A 15,060-nucleotide genomic window follows, 5' to 3' on the forward strand; every position below is an offset into this window, starting at 1 on the left:
AAACTAATGATCTTTGTCCTACTCAGATATGAACTCTTATTAAAAAATAATTGCTACCAACCTGCCTTCCATTGAGGACCTGTATACTGCATGAATCAAGAAGAGAGCCGTGAAAATATTTACAGATCCTTCACATCCTGGATATAAACTGTTTCAACTCCTACCCTCAAAACGATGCTATAGAGCACTGCACACCAGAACAACTAGACACAAGAACAGTTTTTTCCTGAAGGCCATCACTCTGCTAAACAAATAATTCTCTCAACACTGTCAAACTGTTTACTAAATCTACACTACTATTAATCTTCTCATTGTTTTCATTACCAATCTCTTTCCACTTATGACTGTATGACTGTAACTTTTTGTTGCTATCATTAAGGGTTAAATTGCAACCTATGACCATCATTTGTGTTGTAAATGTTGTACCTTTGATGAAGGTTTTTTTTTTCTTTTTCTTTTATGTACACTGAGAGCATATGCACCAAAACAAATTCCTCGTGTGTCCAATCACACTTGGCCAATAAATTTTATTCTATTCTATTATTTCTAATAGCTGCCCTCCTACCATTATTCTTCAGCAACTGGATCTCTGAGTCAAAGGAATTATGCTCCCTGTGATTATACCTTTGCATTTTTTGTATTATGCACTACAGTAAAGATGTTTTTATTGCCTATTCAGATAAAACTTCTAAAGGCATAGGAGAATGGATAATTCTGTTATGCAGCAATACATACTAGGAAAATTAGAAAATGTATTGCCACAAAGAACAGACAATAAATTATTGGTGGTGGTTTTAAGTTGCAGAATAGCATGTAAAGAACCGGTGGATTCCCATTGTGCCAGTGTACTGCTCCAGACCCCAGTCTAAATCCCAGGACTGTACCATTTTTTCTAGAGCTAACAGCCGTTGCAAGAGAGGTTCAAATATTTCTTTAAGCCACCACTTTTGGCTAATTCAAATACTCTTATCACAGTCTAAAATTTCATCTGCACAAATTGGTTTTGAAAATGGATACTATAAGCAGGTGTCTCAAGTGTTTAGGGAGTATTGTGGACAATTTTTTGGAAGAAATATATGAGACTTTACTTTTTCGGTAAGTGTGACTCTTCTTTCAGCAAATTTGATTCAATATTATAGACTTAAGAAAATATGTTAATTTTTGAATTGGTAGAAAGAGGTTCTTTCAGAAAAATCTATAAGACATTTTTAGAGACATTTTCATTTACAATTTTTTAAAAAAACATTCTAATCAGAATGTCCCCAGCACCTCTGTACAATGGGAAATACAGAATGATTTGATTCCCAATTCTATAAGGATCTAAGAACAGCAATGCGTAGACTCCCTTTTAAGATATTGTATGGAATTTGACAGGCACAGTGGGATGTATAATACTGAATATAATCTATTATAATGATCCTAACAGTATTCTCTACATGTTTAGTACACATATGGAGATAATCATTTGTACAGATTTTGTATAAGCTAGTCCTGAATTATAGCAAAAGTGTGGATACAACTGAGTTAATTGCATCCTCTCATCCATGCTCATTAGACCAGTGTTCACCAACTGCATGAGAAAATTTTGGTGGTTCACAGAAAAATCTTTGCATTTTTTCATTTTTTATATTGCACTAAGACAGGGATCCTCAAACTATGGCCTCTGGCTGGATATGGCCTACCAAAACAATTAATCCCACTTGCTGATGGGATAGAGTCATTCAGGCATTTATCTTGGCTGCCTGTTTAGTAGCTCCAGCTTCTTCCTCCATCCTTGGGAGTCCTTCAGTCAGCAGTGCACGAAACTTCAGCCGGGCTCCTCGAGAGACAGAGTTTGCAAGGGGAGGGGTGGCAATCTAGTGCCCGGGCTGGCTGCAAGACAAATGTTCATTCTTGGTCGTATTTGAGATTTCTAGCTGCAATGGACAGCAAAGCTAGTGTTGATCCTGGACACTTCTCTTTGCTAACAGGTGGCCACGCTAAGTGCCTGAAGGACCACGTAATGTCACTAATTCATATTAGTGGTCCACAGGATTTAAAGTTATGAATTTAGTGGTCCCTGAGGTCTGAAAGGTTGGTGACCCCTGCATTAGACAAAGAATTAGTTCCTGCTTTCAAAGCTGTGACTGATGGCCAGGGCTTCAACACTCTGGACCAGATTCTACATAACTATTTATTTTATTTTATTTTGTCACAACAATATACACAAGCATCAACATAAAATAACAACATATCATATAAGCATATATATGAGCAAAAGTATGCAATAACTATATTAATTTGATATAATGAAAGGAAATAATAGGACAGGAACGGTAGGCACTTTTGTGCTCTTATGCACGTCCCTTATAGTCCTCTTAGGAATAAGGTGAGGTCAATAGTAGATAGTTTTTGGTTAAAGCTTTTGGGATTTTGAGAAGAGACCACAGAGTCAGGTAGTGTGTTAGGGTTAGGCATATCCTATTTGAGGAAAAAGCCCCATCATATCAGACTTGTTTCCAATGTCTGCTCATTGGTTTAGAGGACATGCTTGGTGGAAAACAAAGAAAACAATATAAAGGTGTTAAGTTTCCGGCGTGAAGATTGTACATATAAGGATTTTCAGTACTTCGTCCATTAGGCTGGACAATGGGAAAGAATAGCAAGGACCTGGATACTTAATGCACTAGCTTGAGATAGTCTCAGTGGGATGAATAGTTTGAAATGTTCCCCAATATATCTGAACAACCTTGCAGAAAGTTGTTAGAAGGCATCCTCAAAACCACTGAAGCAAATTTCTAGGACCTTGTGATCTGTCCATGGTCCTACAAAGTTGAACTCTGGACCTGTATAGATTGTTTGATATCAAATCAATGAATTGTTTGTCTCATTGATTCTGATATTTGCTCTTGTTATAAAGTACTGGTATGATCACCTGCACACCAGACATCTGTGGACATTTTAGTTGCAGAATAGTGCATTGTCTCTAGGATTTCTGGCTCATCCTAGAGGAGGATCCATAGAATAATAACTATCTGAGATATGTTAAAGGTGGCTGTTAATAAAAATGCCATCAGATGGATTCATATCTTAGCAAATAAAATAAAATTAAAAACCATCTAGTTTAAGACAAAACCTGGAATATGATAGTATGACTCAGTTTCAAATTATGGGCACTTCTAGCAGATTGATACTGACAATTGCAGCCAAAACACTTGACTAAGAGCCAGTTTGGAGTAGTGGCTAAGGTACCAAACCAGAAAGCAGGAGCCCTTGAGTTCAAGCTCTGTCTTAACCATGAAAGCCAGCTGGGTGACTTTAGGCCAGTTATTCTCTCTCAGCCCATCTTATCTCCTAGAGTTGTTGCTGTAGGGATAATAGGAGGAGGAAGATGCATTGGATATGTTGACTGCCTTGAGTTATATGTAAAAATACTAAAGATGGGATATGAATACATTTTTAAAAAGAGGCTATAAGACCTGGGGTTCAGATTTTGCTTTAGTCTGCACTTAATAGCTAATTAAATCTTAATCAGATCAACCTCAGCTAGACTCAACTCCTCATCTGTGTTAGAAAAGGATAATAAAACTGACCTTTCTTACAATCCCCCTTGAAAGGTATTATTAAATATAATGAATCTGAGGTGATGCTTTGGACACTCCACAGGTACTATATAAAATGATATTATTAACCTGGCATTTTGCTGCCTAGGCCAGAGTTTCCTTCTAACTGCAACTCTAACAAAGGACATTAATGACACTATAACTACTGCTCTTCAAGATATAATTAAGTACCCACGGCATTTTAGATGCTGAATTGAACACAAGAAATCCTACTCAGAAGGTTTAATGAGTCCGTATAAAGCAAGTAAGGTAGAGGTGATAGAAGACAAGCCCAGCAGATAATGAGCAGTTGGGAAATCCCAGCTTCTCTCAGAAGAGCTAAGTTAGAAACAAGAATGAGAAAGCTTTTACTAGTGAGTTCTCTGAAAGGAATTTAAAATGATTGGTGGAGGGATCTAGATTTTAACAAGCATGTCAAATGGTCATTTCTCTTCATTATAAGATGAATATTTAATTCCTAAATTAAATACTGACTAAGAACTATGACTAGATACACCCAAAGTGGGTGAGGTGAAATAGATGTCATGCAAAACCCATAGGTGGGGGGCAGAACAGACTGTAACACTCCTACCTCTTTGCTCTGAGAGCTTAAGAGAAGGTGGTATATACACTATTCTGACGGATTAAAAATAAAAGCAGATCAACAGATAAAATCCAGTTTTAGTTAATTCTTGTAAAACAGGTGGTATTTTGCTAACACGTATACTCTGACGCTCGCTGATTGGTAACTTTCTATATGCTGCTTGCTTGCTTGCTGTAGTTACCCCTCCCTGTAAAAACTGCTTAATAAAAGGGGACACAACATCACCCCGGGCACCCCTTTTTCGTGCTCTTTCATCTTGAGAAACTTCTGGTGTGGTGTTTTTTATTCGGCTTCTTTCGTCCTTGCGAGGACCCCCTAAATTGTCTTGGCGAGGGCTGAGACTCGTTCCTGCGGGAACCCAGGACAACATCAACAGGGAACCTTGGACAACAAATACGTGTTGCAGACCAGCTGCGACATCTCTGATAGTGCTCTAGTTCCTGGCCAAGTTGCTTTTAAAGTTTAGGTACTGATACCAATTTCCCATTTTTATGTTTTCATAACTGTTATGCGTTCACCATACTTGCAAAAACTAACTATAAAGGTGGAAACAATGCTTCCTTTTCTTTGTACTAGTACTAAGCTTTCTAGGAAAGCTATGTGTTCTAATCTTTCCTCCAAATTTTTCCATTATTTACTCAATTTATATAGCTGCCCATTTCAGTGACTCTGGGTGACTAACAACATTTAAAATTTAAAAACCAATTACAAAGCAAACCACCAACATAACAACAGCAAAAAAAACCTCACAACAATAATAAATATTCATAGAATGGCAGCGGAGGGCAACAAAAACAACAACACCACTACAAAAATATCTGTGTCCCAAGCTTGCATACTCAATACAGTCGTATCTTTAAGGCTTGCTGGAAAGCCAACAGAATAACTGGAACTGGATCCTGGAGGCCATGATGTTCCAGAGGGCCTGTAGCAAAAAAGGCCTCTTCCTAGGTCCTGCCAGATGGCATTCCTTGATAGAGAGACCACAGCATGTCCCTTCTGTTGGGTCTTATAGGGCTGGTAGTAGCCCATGGAGAAAGGAAATCCTACAAATAACAATGATGACAACCAGTGCCTTGAATTGGGCCTGGAAGCACACTGGGAGCCAGTGCAGCTTGCAGAGCAGAGATGTGCCATAAGCCTAGGGAGGTACACCCAAAACTACCTACACTGCTCTAGTCTGGACCAGCTGAAGCTTCTGGACACTTTTCAAGAGAAGCCCTCTTTTGAAAATTATGTTCACATTATATACTTAAAGCCCTAAACTCCTTCATAGGTATTCCATCCACTCACTGGCATAGATATGTGGATGGTACTTGGGTCAAAATTAAAACACAGGAAATGGAAGCCTTCACCAAACACATCAACTCTATGGAAAGCAATGTCACAAAGGAAGATGTTAAGGGATATAGTCTGTCCTTCCTAGACTGTGCAGTGCACATTAAAGAAGACAGAAGCCTCAATACAGAAAACCTACACACATGGATCAGTATTTACATTTTGATTTTCATTGCCCACTGGAGCACAAACTGGGAATAATCAGAACCGTACACTACCAGGCTATCAGCAAAGAACTAAAACACATCAAGGAAGCCCTCAGGACATGTAGCTATCCTTACTACCTAACATCAAATCCACAGACAGATCCAGCAGGAGCTTCTTCATTAACAGACAGAGAAGAAAACAATAAACAGAGCAATACTGCCATTCCATACATTGCATATCTGAAAAGCTCAGCAGGATTTTTAGCTAAGACAACATAGGGGCACACTTTAAACCCAAGGACAAAACACCCAGACACAAACTGAGCAATGTGGTATATACATTGCAGTGAGACATATGCAGACCTGTACATCAGGGAAACAAAATAACAACAAATACATGGCACAACACAGTAGAACAAACTTATCAGGAGAGGATTCAGCGGTCTAACTGCAACTGAAAGACAAAGGTCACTCTTTTGAAAAGACCAAATTCACGTTCTGGACAGAGAAGACCACTAGTTTGAAAGAGGAGTCAGAGAGGCCATCCATATTAAAATTGAACAACCCTCCCTCAATTGAGGGGGAGAGATATGATACCACCTATCTCCTGTTTACAATGCAATCCTTTCAGCAGCCCCAAGAAGGTAACACACCCTGAACTTTGATAAAGGTGGCTCTGAGGATATAGATCCCGGGTGTCAAACTCGTAACATCACGTTACCATCACATGACGTTTTGCAACTTTTTTTTCCCTTCACAGAGTTGGGTGTGTGACACATCCAGCCCATGGGCCACTAGTTTGACACCCCTGATATAGATCAACCCCAATTGTTTCAACAACTCTTGAGTGTTAATGACCATATGACTGCAGAGAATAAATCCTTCCATTCCAGTCAATTGGAACTGAAGAAGTTTCTTGGATGAGAAATTAAACATTTAAAAACAAACAAACAAGAAAGTCCAGTTACCTTTTGGAAAAAGCATCTTTTCAAAATCTGGAGTTAACACCATTTACTTATGATTTATTCCATCAAGTAAATGCCCTACCATGGAACAGCAAGGAAAACATATATAATATAGGTGATTTGTTTTGGAGGATCTAAGTATGAAACACAGACCAATTCTACTTTACATATTCTAGGCTTAAAACAAGTTGGCTTTGGATTAAGGTATCCCCTGGCTAAGTTATCAGCTGGTGAAACTTTTCTGTCAGCAGGTTCTTTATTAGCTAACTTAACAGTGGAATGAATAATCAAGAAAGCACCATTTTATATTTCACACAGTGCTTTAAAGCACTTGCTGTAATGTACTCTGAAGCACTGTAACTGAAGTTTGTATCCCCAAGACCCTGTCTTAAAGGAATATAAAAAAGCTCTATTGCCTTAGTATATATTTCCCACACTTAAGCCCCATACATAGATGGCAGAAATGCAATATATTCTTGATGTATTGTATATATTGATTTGTCAGTTACATTTGTTTAGTAATATGGCTACACTTCATACAGGCTGTGTTCACACAATTAACCATGGCTTACTGAATAATCAGGGTAGGAAAAACACTAAGCACAATTTACAAATCACTAAGTATTAATAAGGATGCACAACTTACCTCTGTTGAATGCGGCTCATCAACCTGAATCAAAGACATATATAAAGCTTAGTATGGTTGAAGGAGGGTACGCGGTGGCTCAGGGGCTAGGGTACGCGGTGGCTCAGGGGCTAGGACGTTGAGCTTGTCGATCGAAAGGTTGGCAGCTTGGCGGTTCAAATCCCTAGTGCTGCCGTGTAACAGGGTAAGCTCCCGTTACTTGTCCCAGCTTCTGCCAACCTAGCAGTTTCGAAAGCACGTAAAAATGCAAGTAGAAAAAAATAGGAACCACCTTTGGTGGGAAGGTAACAGCGTTCCGTGCACCTTTGGCATTGAGTCATGCCGGACACATGACCACGGAGACGTCTTCGGACAGCGCTGGCTCTTCGGCTTTGAAATGGAGATGAGCACCGCCCCCTAGAGTCGGCAACGACTAGCACATATGTGCGAGGGGAACCTTTACCTTTATCTTATGGTTGAAAGAGAACTATTTAGGTTTATCGAAACTGGGATATATAATCTAAAGCTAATCATGATTACTAATTTCAGTTCCTATAGTCCCAGATAATAGGATCTGCTGGCTGAAATTGCATGGTAAACTCAAGACACTAGTAAACCCAAAAGATTATGAGGGTCAGATGGTGATGTATACATGTTACTTAAATGGACTTTTAGACTCAACATATTATATGATCCCAGCCAGGATACTATATAAACCTAGTCATTGTAGTTTTGTTGAACAAATTCTGGATTAAACAATGCTGTGATTTGTGATTTGTTAATCCAGCCTACATACTAAATCATAAACTTTAATTAATCACAATGACTGGATTTCATGACATACTAAAGTGAATAAACAATCCACATTATGGTTTAACATGATTACCCAATTTACACAACATATTTATCATATTATTCATTTATTTTTGATTTAGCTATTCTAGATTGTGAACCACTTTTCTGTTTCAATGAGTGGTAGAAATACAGTTTGCTTGTATGCTAACTTTAGTTTACATAATTCTACAGCAAAACATTAATAACATATTAATAAAATAACAATTAATTTGAAACACTTCCTGTAACATTACCCATGATATTTCCTCACCTCCTATTAAACCCAGCCTTGGCAAAAATTCACTTTTTTCTATTTTATTTTAACTGTGATTCATAGATGTAAGGGTTTGCCATCCTATTCTATTGTAGCCTATAATTTGCTTGTGTGTTCCAGACAATTTATTGGCCAAGCTACAAGGTGATTTTTTTCACAGAGACCAGAAGAAGTTCAGACTCCTGGAAAATATTTTCCTTTGATAAGTTCTATACTTGTTGCCAGAAATCTTTATAGATACTTACAGTGTAACACAGAAGGCAGCTTTTCATAAGATGAGCAAACAGAAGGAAAGCCCCTGAGATTAGGCTATTTTGGAAATGTTTTAATTCTGGTTTCAGTTTCTCAACCCAGTCATGATTTTGCAGGATGACAACATGGCAGGGATTTTCATAATCAAGAGAAAGGGGGTGAGATGTTAGCAATGAAATATTAACTTTGACCATTCCAGTTCATTCCAAATAACACTTTGTGCTGCCCCTGGCTGCAGAACATTAGATTAGTAAGGACTTCATAAAACTTTGTTTATGATCAGGTCAGTGGGCAGAAGATAAGTCTGAATCTAGTAGTTCTCAGCATGTATCTGTAGTAAGTCATCAAAGATTTACAAGTCAAATCATGTATGTATCCAGATATGCAAACGAAATGTTGGAGATGTAATTGTGATGATGCTACATATTTTCATGTATGGTGAACTTGTAAGAAAATTAAGTCTTTCTGGATAAGAATTTGGTGGATTATGCAGAATGTTCTGAAGAAGAAGATAAAGTTCCTACTGCAATTTTTCCTTTTGGGAATAACAACAGACTGTACAGTGATTGAGACTAAATTGATTTTGAACTTAATAACAGCAGCAAGACTGTTGATTGGACAATATTGGAAGAAAAAAGAATTACCCACAATAGAAGAATGGATATTGAAAGTTTCCAATTTGGCTGAGATGGCTAAAATCTCAGCCTTCTTGAAAGACAGTACTCAAGAAAAATATCTAAACGAATGGAAGAATTGGATTGATTATATTCAAAATAGATATCAGATTAAGAAATTTCAGATTGCCTTTGAATAATTTTCAAAGACAATTTTATTTTAATGGAAGAAGTCAGGTTATGTGAGAGAGAAGGATTATAATTGTGTTAGGTTTTAAAAATTTAATGTATGACTGTTTGTTTATTGAACTATACCTTGTGTTTGCTCCGGGAAGTCGGGGGGGGAGGGGGGTTTTGGAGGGAGGGGGGAAGTCGGGGGAGGGGGGATGGGAGGGGAAAAATTTAATTGTTGTTGTAAAACTTTTTCAATAAAAAAAAGATTTACAAGTCAAATAATATTATATTCTTCTTACAATATTCAATATGATGCTGCAGAAATGAAGATAGCTCAGGGTAAAAAGCAATGAATTTTATACAGAAGTCTGCAAGATCCATTTATTTCGGTAATCCAATTCCGTATGAGCAGGTTTATTTAATTCTGCAACTGTGTTTTCACAATACATTGAGTCACAAATTAACTAAACACATTTTAGTCTATAGCATGGGTGTCCAACTTTGGCAACTTTAAAACTTGCTAGGGAATTCTGGAAGTTGAAGTTCACAAGTCTTAAAGTTGCCATGGTTGAACACCTCTGCTCTATGTATTGTGAGTTTATGGCTCCCTGACTAGATTTGGATGACCCAACTGATCAGTTACTGCTACTCTAAAAAAAATAAAAAATAAGCCCCATCCAGTGGTGGGATTCAAGTAATTTAACAACCGGGTTTTTTTATTTTATTTACATTTATATCCCGCCCTTCTCCAAAGACTCAGGGCGGCTTACATTGCCCTAATGATTTCTTTCAACAACCAGTTTGCCAAACTGTTCAGAAAGTTAACAACTGGTTCTCCCGAAGTGGTGCGAACTGGCTGAATCCCACCACTGCCCCCATCCCATGGCTACAGGATCTGTGGTCAAATGGGAAAGCAACCTTGGATGTCATCCCAACTGTTGTAAGGATGACTATGAAATTGTTACTTTTGGCTGCTTTTTTATGTTTGAAAAAAGAAAAAGAAAAAAGTTGTGGTGACCCAGTCAGATCAGCACCACCACAAACTACTGGTAAATTGAAGGAGACTTTATGTTTCATTCACTCATCTCCCCTTTTGCGGCCATATTGGGACGTGAAAAATAAAAGGAACACAGATAGAATTTCTAGAATAGTCTTGCTTTTGCAGGTCTGCTTGTGCTCACAGTGGAAAATCCCTCCAAAGCCAGAGCTAAAACCAGGGGTGAAATCCAGCAGGTTCTGACAGGTTCTAGAGAACTGGTAGAGGAAATTTTGAGCAGTTCAGAGAACTGGCAAATACCACCTCTGTGTTGTGACCCAGGCCCAAATAGGTAGTATTAGATGCACTCAGTTCAAAAACAAACAGACTTTATTAGAACAGCTGAGAATTAACTCATTCTCAGCGTAGCCCAAACTAAATCAAAACAAATTCTTCATAACACAAGTCTTCAGTCTTATCACCAACCTTGGTCTAATTAGGCAAACTGCCAAAGGCTTTTCTTGGCAAAAGTTCAGAAGCAGAAGATGCCGACAAGAAATAAATGCAGCAGGACAAGGAGCCAGTCTATCAGTGTTGTTTTCCGACTAAGAGCCCAAATGCTGTTGCTAGTCTTTTACATCTTATGGGGGAGCCAATCATCTCTTAGCCCTACTCATCCTCTTTGCTTTAGCTGCTCTTGCCTTCTGGCAGCTCTTCTCATGCGTGCACTAGGAACAGTTCCTCTGCCTCACTACTGTCAGACTCTGGAGGCTCTGGAGTCAGCACATCACTCCCAGATGGCCCTGGTCCTATCTCTGCCTCTGACGCAGAGCCCTCATCCGGGCCTTACCAAGCCTCCAGGAGTGGCCCATGTTCTTCCTCAGCCTCCTCACTGTCCAACTCTGCTGCCAGCTCCTCAGACTGCTGATGGACCACAACACTCTGGCTGGCCCCAGAGTGGGGTGGGAATGGAGATTTTGGCAATATCGTTCCCCTGAAGTGGACTGGGAATTGAGATTTTGCAGTATATTCCCCTGCCATGCCCATCAAGCCATGCCCACCAAGCCATGCCCACAGAGCCGGTACTAAAAAAAATTGGATTTCACCACTGACTAAAACTAACCCCTAAGCCAGTTGTGTGTTTAAATGTCTTTTATGACATGCTAACCTCTCCTTGATCCAGGCAAGTCCATGCATTTTGGATATGAAAATACAGCAGACCTCAGAAGCATGAATGAGCATACTGTATATACTATATTATGTAACTGTAAGCAACCCAGAGTCATTTTGCGGCACATAAATTTAATAAATAAAAGTCAATCACTGACTGCATTGCAGGCAAGTACTATTCTTGCTATTCTTTCTTTGGTTTTCTTATCATGAGTTGTAATAGGGGTATAGTAATCCAATGATAGGAAAACATGTATGTAACTTCTTTAGAACTGCCAAGATGCCTATACAATTTTTCTTGCTGGCCTCCACTAAAATATTCATTTTTTCTTTGCAATTATGTTGGATTTTGCAAGCTTCCTTGTCAACCTCAGCCTTCTAGACACAGTGGGAATCCAATTAGAAAGTTAACAAAGGTGAAAAGTCACAATTTATGTCTAGTAAACATTTTAAAAGTCAGTAGTTAAACAGTTATAAAGATATTCCTAAAAAACCCAATATTTTTCGGGAACATTTTATCATTAGCTATATATAATATATAGGCTATAGTAACAAAATCAAGGTAGCTGTCTGAATTCTTTTTCTACTTAAAACAAATCCACAAAGTAAAGCAATTTATTTTTCCCTCCTGGTCCTTTGGCAATTCAGTTTCAAACTCAGCATTTTTCTGATCCCTCTGCAATATCTCCTGTCCTAGTTTCTTGTGATTTCTCTCTTGAAGTCACCCTCTAATCTGTTTGTGAATCAGAGGAATAGTAGAGATGTGCTAACTTTTTCGTTTCCATGGAAACCAAGTTTCTTCAGTCACCCCATCCCTGCCAGTATTCAGACTGTGTTAAATGTTTAGTGACCATGCTTAAGCCTGCATAGCTAAACAGTTGAGCATTGCATCACTGTTACACGCTGTTCAAAGAAGCAATGTAGAAACCGAAGGGCTGCTTGTTTAGATTGCACAGTTCATGATGAACTTTCATAAAGACCAATATTTTCTTTTACAGATGTTTGTTCAGATCTTTACAGAAAGAAAGTTCGATGGTTTGAAGGAAGGGTGCAACCTCAGGGCCAAGGCTAAATGCATGCTTCCATATTTATTTGGTATGAATTTTTTCCATCTGTTCAGATATGTTCCATCTGAATTAGACTTTTCCTTCATCTTTAGCTGGATCAGTTGTATCCTCATCGTCTTGGCTTTCTACTCTTGGCTTTCACTAGGTATGAATCTCCTCTGCTAAGTCAGCTCTTGCAGATGAAACAGTGGATTGCTTATGCCTGATTTTGACTAAAGATGTAAAAGAATTATTCATGGATCTTGTCCTGAACAAATTCTGCCCCCAGTAAACTTTACATCAAAGTTTCATTTATTTATTTATTTATTTATTTTTCATATTTCTATACCGCCCTTCTCCGAAGACTCAGGGCGGTTTACAGCCAAGGTAAAATAAACACATCACATACATTAAAAGCAATTTTAAAAATCTAATTCAAATAGGCCAATAAATTTTAAAACTCCAAAATGAGATTGTTAAAAACCCTTATAAAAACCACCCATGTTAAAATTGCAATTAGGCCAACCTTGAAATAAGAAAGTCTTGAGCTCGCACTTAAAGGTCCGGAGGTCAGGGAGTTGGCGTAGCCCCAAAGGTAGCTCATTCCACAGGGTAGGAGCCCCCACCAAGAAGGCCCTCCCCCTGGGGGCCACCAGCCAACATTGTTTGGCTGACGGCAGCCTGAGGAGGCCCTCCCTGTGAAAGCGCACAGGTCGATGGGAGGCTGTTTGTGGCAGTAGGCGGTCCCGTAAATATCCCGGTCCGAAGCCATGGAGCACTTTAAAGGTGATAACCAACACCTTGAATAGCATCCGGAAGACCACCGGTAACCAGTGCAGCTTGCGCAGGAGAGGTGTTATATGGGAGCTACGGGATGCTCCCTCTATCCCCCGCGCAGCCGCATTCTGGACCAGTTGAAGCCTCCTGGTGCTCTTCATGGGGAGCCCCATGCAGAGAGCATTGCAGTAGTTGGTATCAAACAGATATTCTTGCTTTTTCCTGGACAGAAATGCTCACACGCACACACGCACAATCAATCAAAACCAAAGTACCCTTAAAATATAAAACTGCTTTTGAGGGTTGCATGTGTGCAGATATAATTACTTTAAAAGAATGTTTAGCCTGCTCTGGAATTTTGCCACAATAAGAGCACAACACTGAGGAGAACTATGTTTATTGCAATGATTATTAGCCGCCTGTTTTAACAAGGGAGATCTTGAACAATGGGAAAGCAATTTCTATAGAATGGACTAGGATTAGGAGGCAGAAAAACCTGAGGATCTGATTGGCTGCTCTGTTTGGTGAACTGGGTAGAGCCTTGTCAGTGTACCCAGAATGAGTTCTATTGCTAAGCAAAAGGGCCTTTCAGGAGGACAGCAGAGCCCCAAAGTTGGTTGTTACGGAGATACAATGTTGATGTCATTCACAAATAGATAATGGAAGGTTTGATTTTTCTATGTTATAAACAGGGCTGCCTTTGGGCTGTACGAGGATGTATCTTTTCTTTGGTTTGATGGGATTGCAGGAGGGTCAATTTGGCTCTGACGGGATTAGACAAGGAGAAGAGCTGGGTTTCACCTGCTCACATCTAAAAGTCGTGTATGTGTGTGTGTCTGTGTGCATGTGTGCAGTCTCCATTTTGTTTTTTTCCCTCACCACTAAGGAACTTGAATGTGAACATTGTGCTCCCTTAATCTTCAAACAAATAGTCTTGCTTTTTCCCAGACGGAAATGCACAGAAATACAATAAAAGTCAAAGTACCTTTAAAATAAGAAACTACTATTGATCGTTGCATATGTGCAGATGTACAGCTAGTCTTATCGTAATTGGGACCAGAATTTCTGTTGCTAAGAAAGCTAGTTAAGGGAGTTCACATCCGGTTTCGTGACCTTTTCTTTGCCATGGTTAAGAGAATCACTGTAGTTCTTAAGTGAATCATGTGGTCATTACATGAATCTTTTTTTTAAATTTGCATTTATATCCCGCCCTTCTCCGAAGACTCAGGGCGGCTTACACTATGTTAGCAATAGTCTTCATCCTATTTGTATATTTATATACAAAGTCAACTTATTGCCCCCAACAATCTGGGTCCTCATTTTACCTACCTTATAAAGGATGGAAGGCTGAGTCAACCTTGGGCCTGGTGGGACTAGAACCTGCAGTAATTGCAAGCAGCTGTGTTAATAACAGACTGTCTTAGCAGTCTGAGCCACAGACTGGCTTCCTACATTGACTTTGCTTGTCAGAAGCCAGCTGGGACAGTTGCAAAGGGTGATTATGTGAACCTGAGATGCTGCAGCCATTGTAAATACATGCCATGTGCCAAGAGCCTGGATTTGAGCCTGGATTTGATCACATGACTATGGGGATGCTGCAACAGTTGTGAGAGGACTGGTTGTAAGCCACTTTTTTCAGTGCCGTTGTAACTTTGAACTACACACACTACTGTACAAACATTGC

General features: G+C 39.2%; 1 protein-coding gene across 1 annotated transcript in view; it reads right to left on the reverse strand.

The window, feature by feature from the left end:
• The window catches only part of DGKG (diacylglycerol kinase gamma), a 123,064-nt gene that overhangs the window by 101,617 nt on the left and 6,387 nt on the right, over positions 1–15,060 (reverse strand). The window contains exon 3 of the mRNA XM_058188793.1: positions 7,281–7,304. The gene's annotated coding sequence lies outside the window, so the exon portion shown is untranslated. The remainder of the gene's footprint in view (positions 1–7,280; positions 7,305–15,060) is intronic.

The sequence above is a fragment of the Ahaetulla prasina genome, chromosome 6 (assembly GCF_028640845.1).
Source record: "Ahaetulla prasina isolate Xishuangbanna chromosome 6, ASM2864084v1, whole genome shotgun sequence".
Taxonomy (NCBI): domain Eukaryota; kingdom Metazoa; phylum Chordata; class Lepidosauria; order Squamata; family Colubridae; genus Ahaetulla; species Ahaetulla prasina.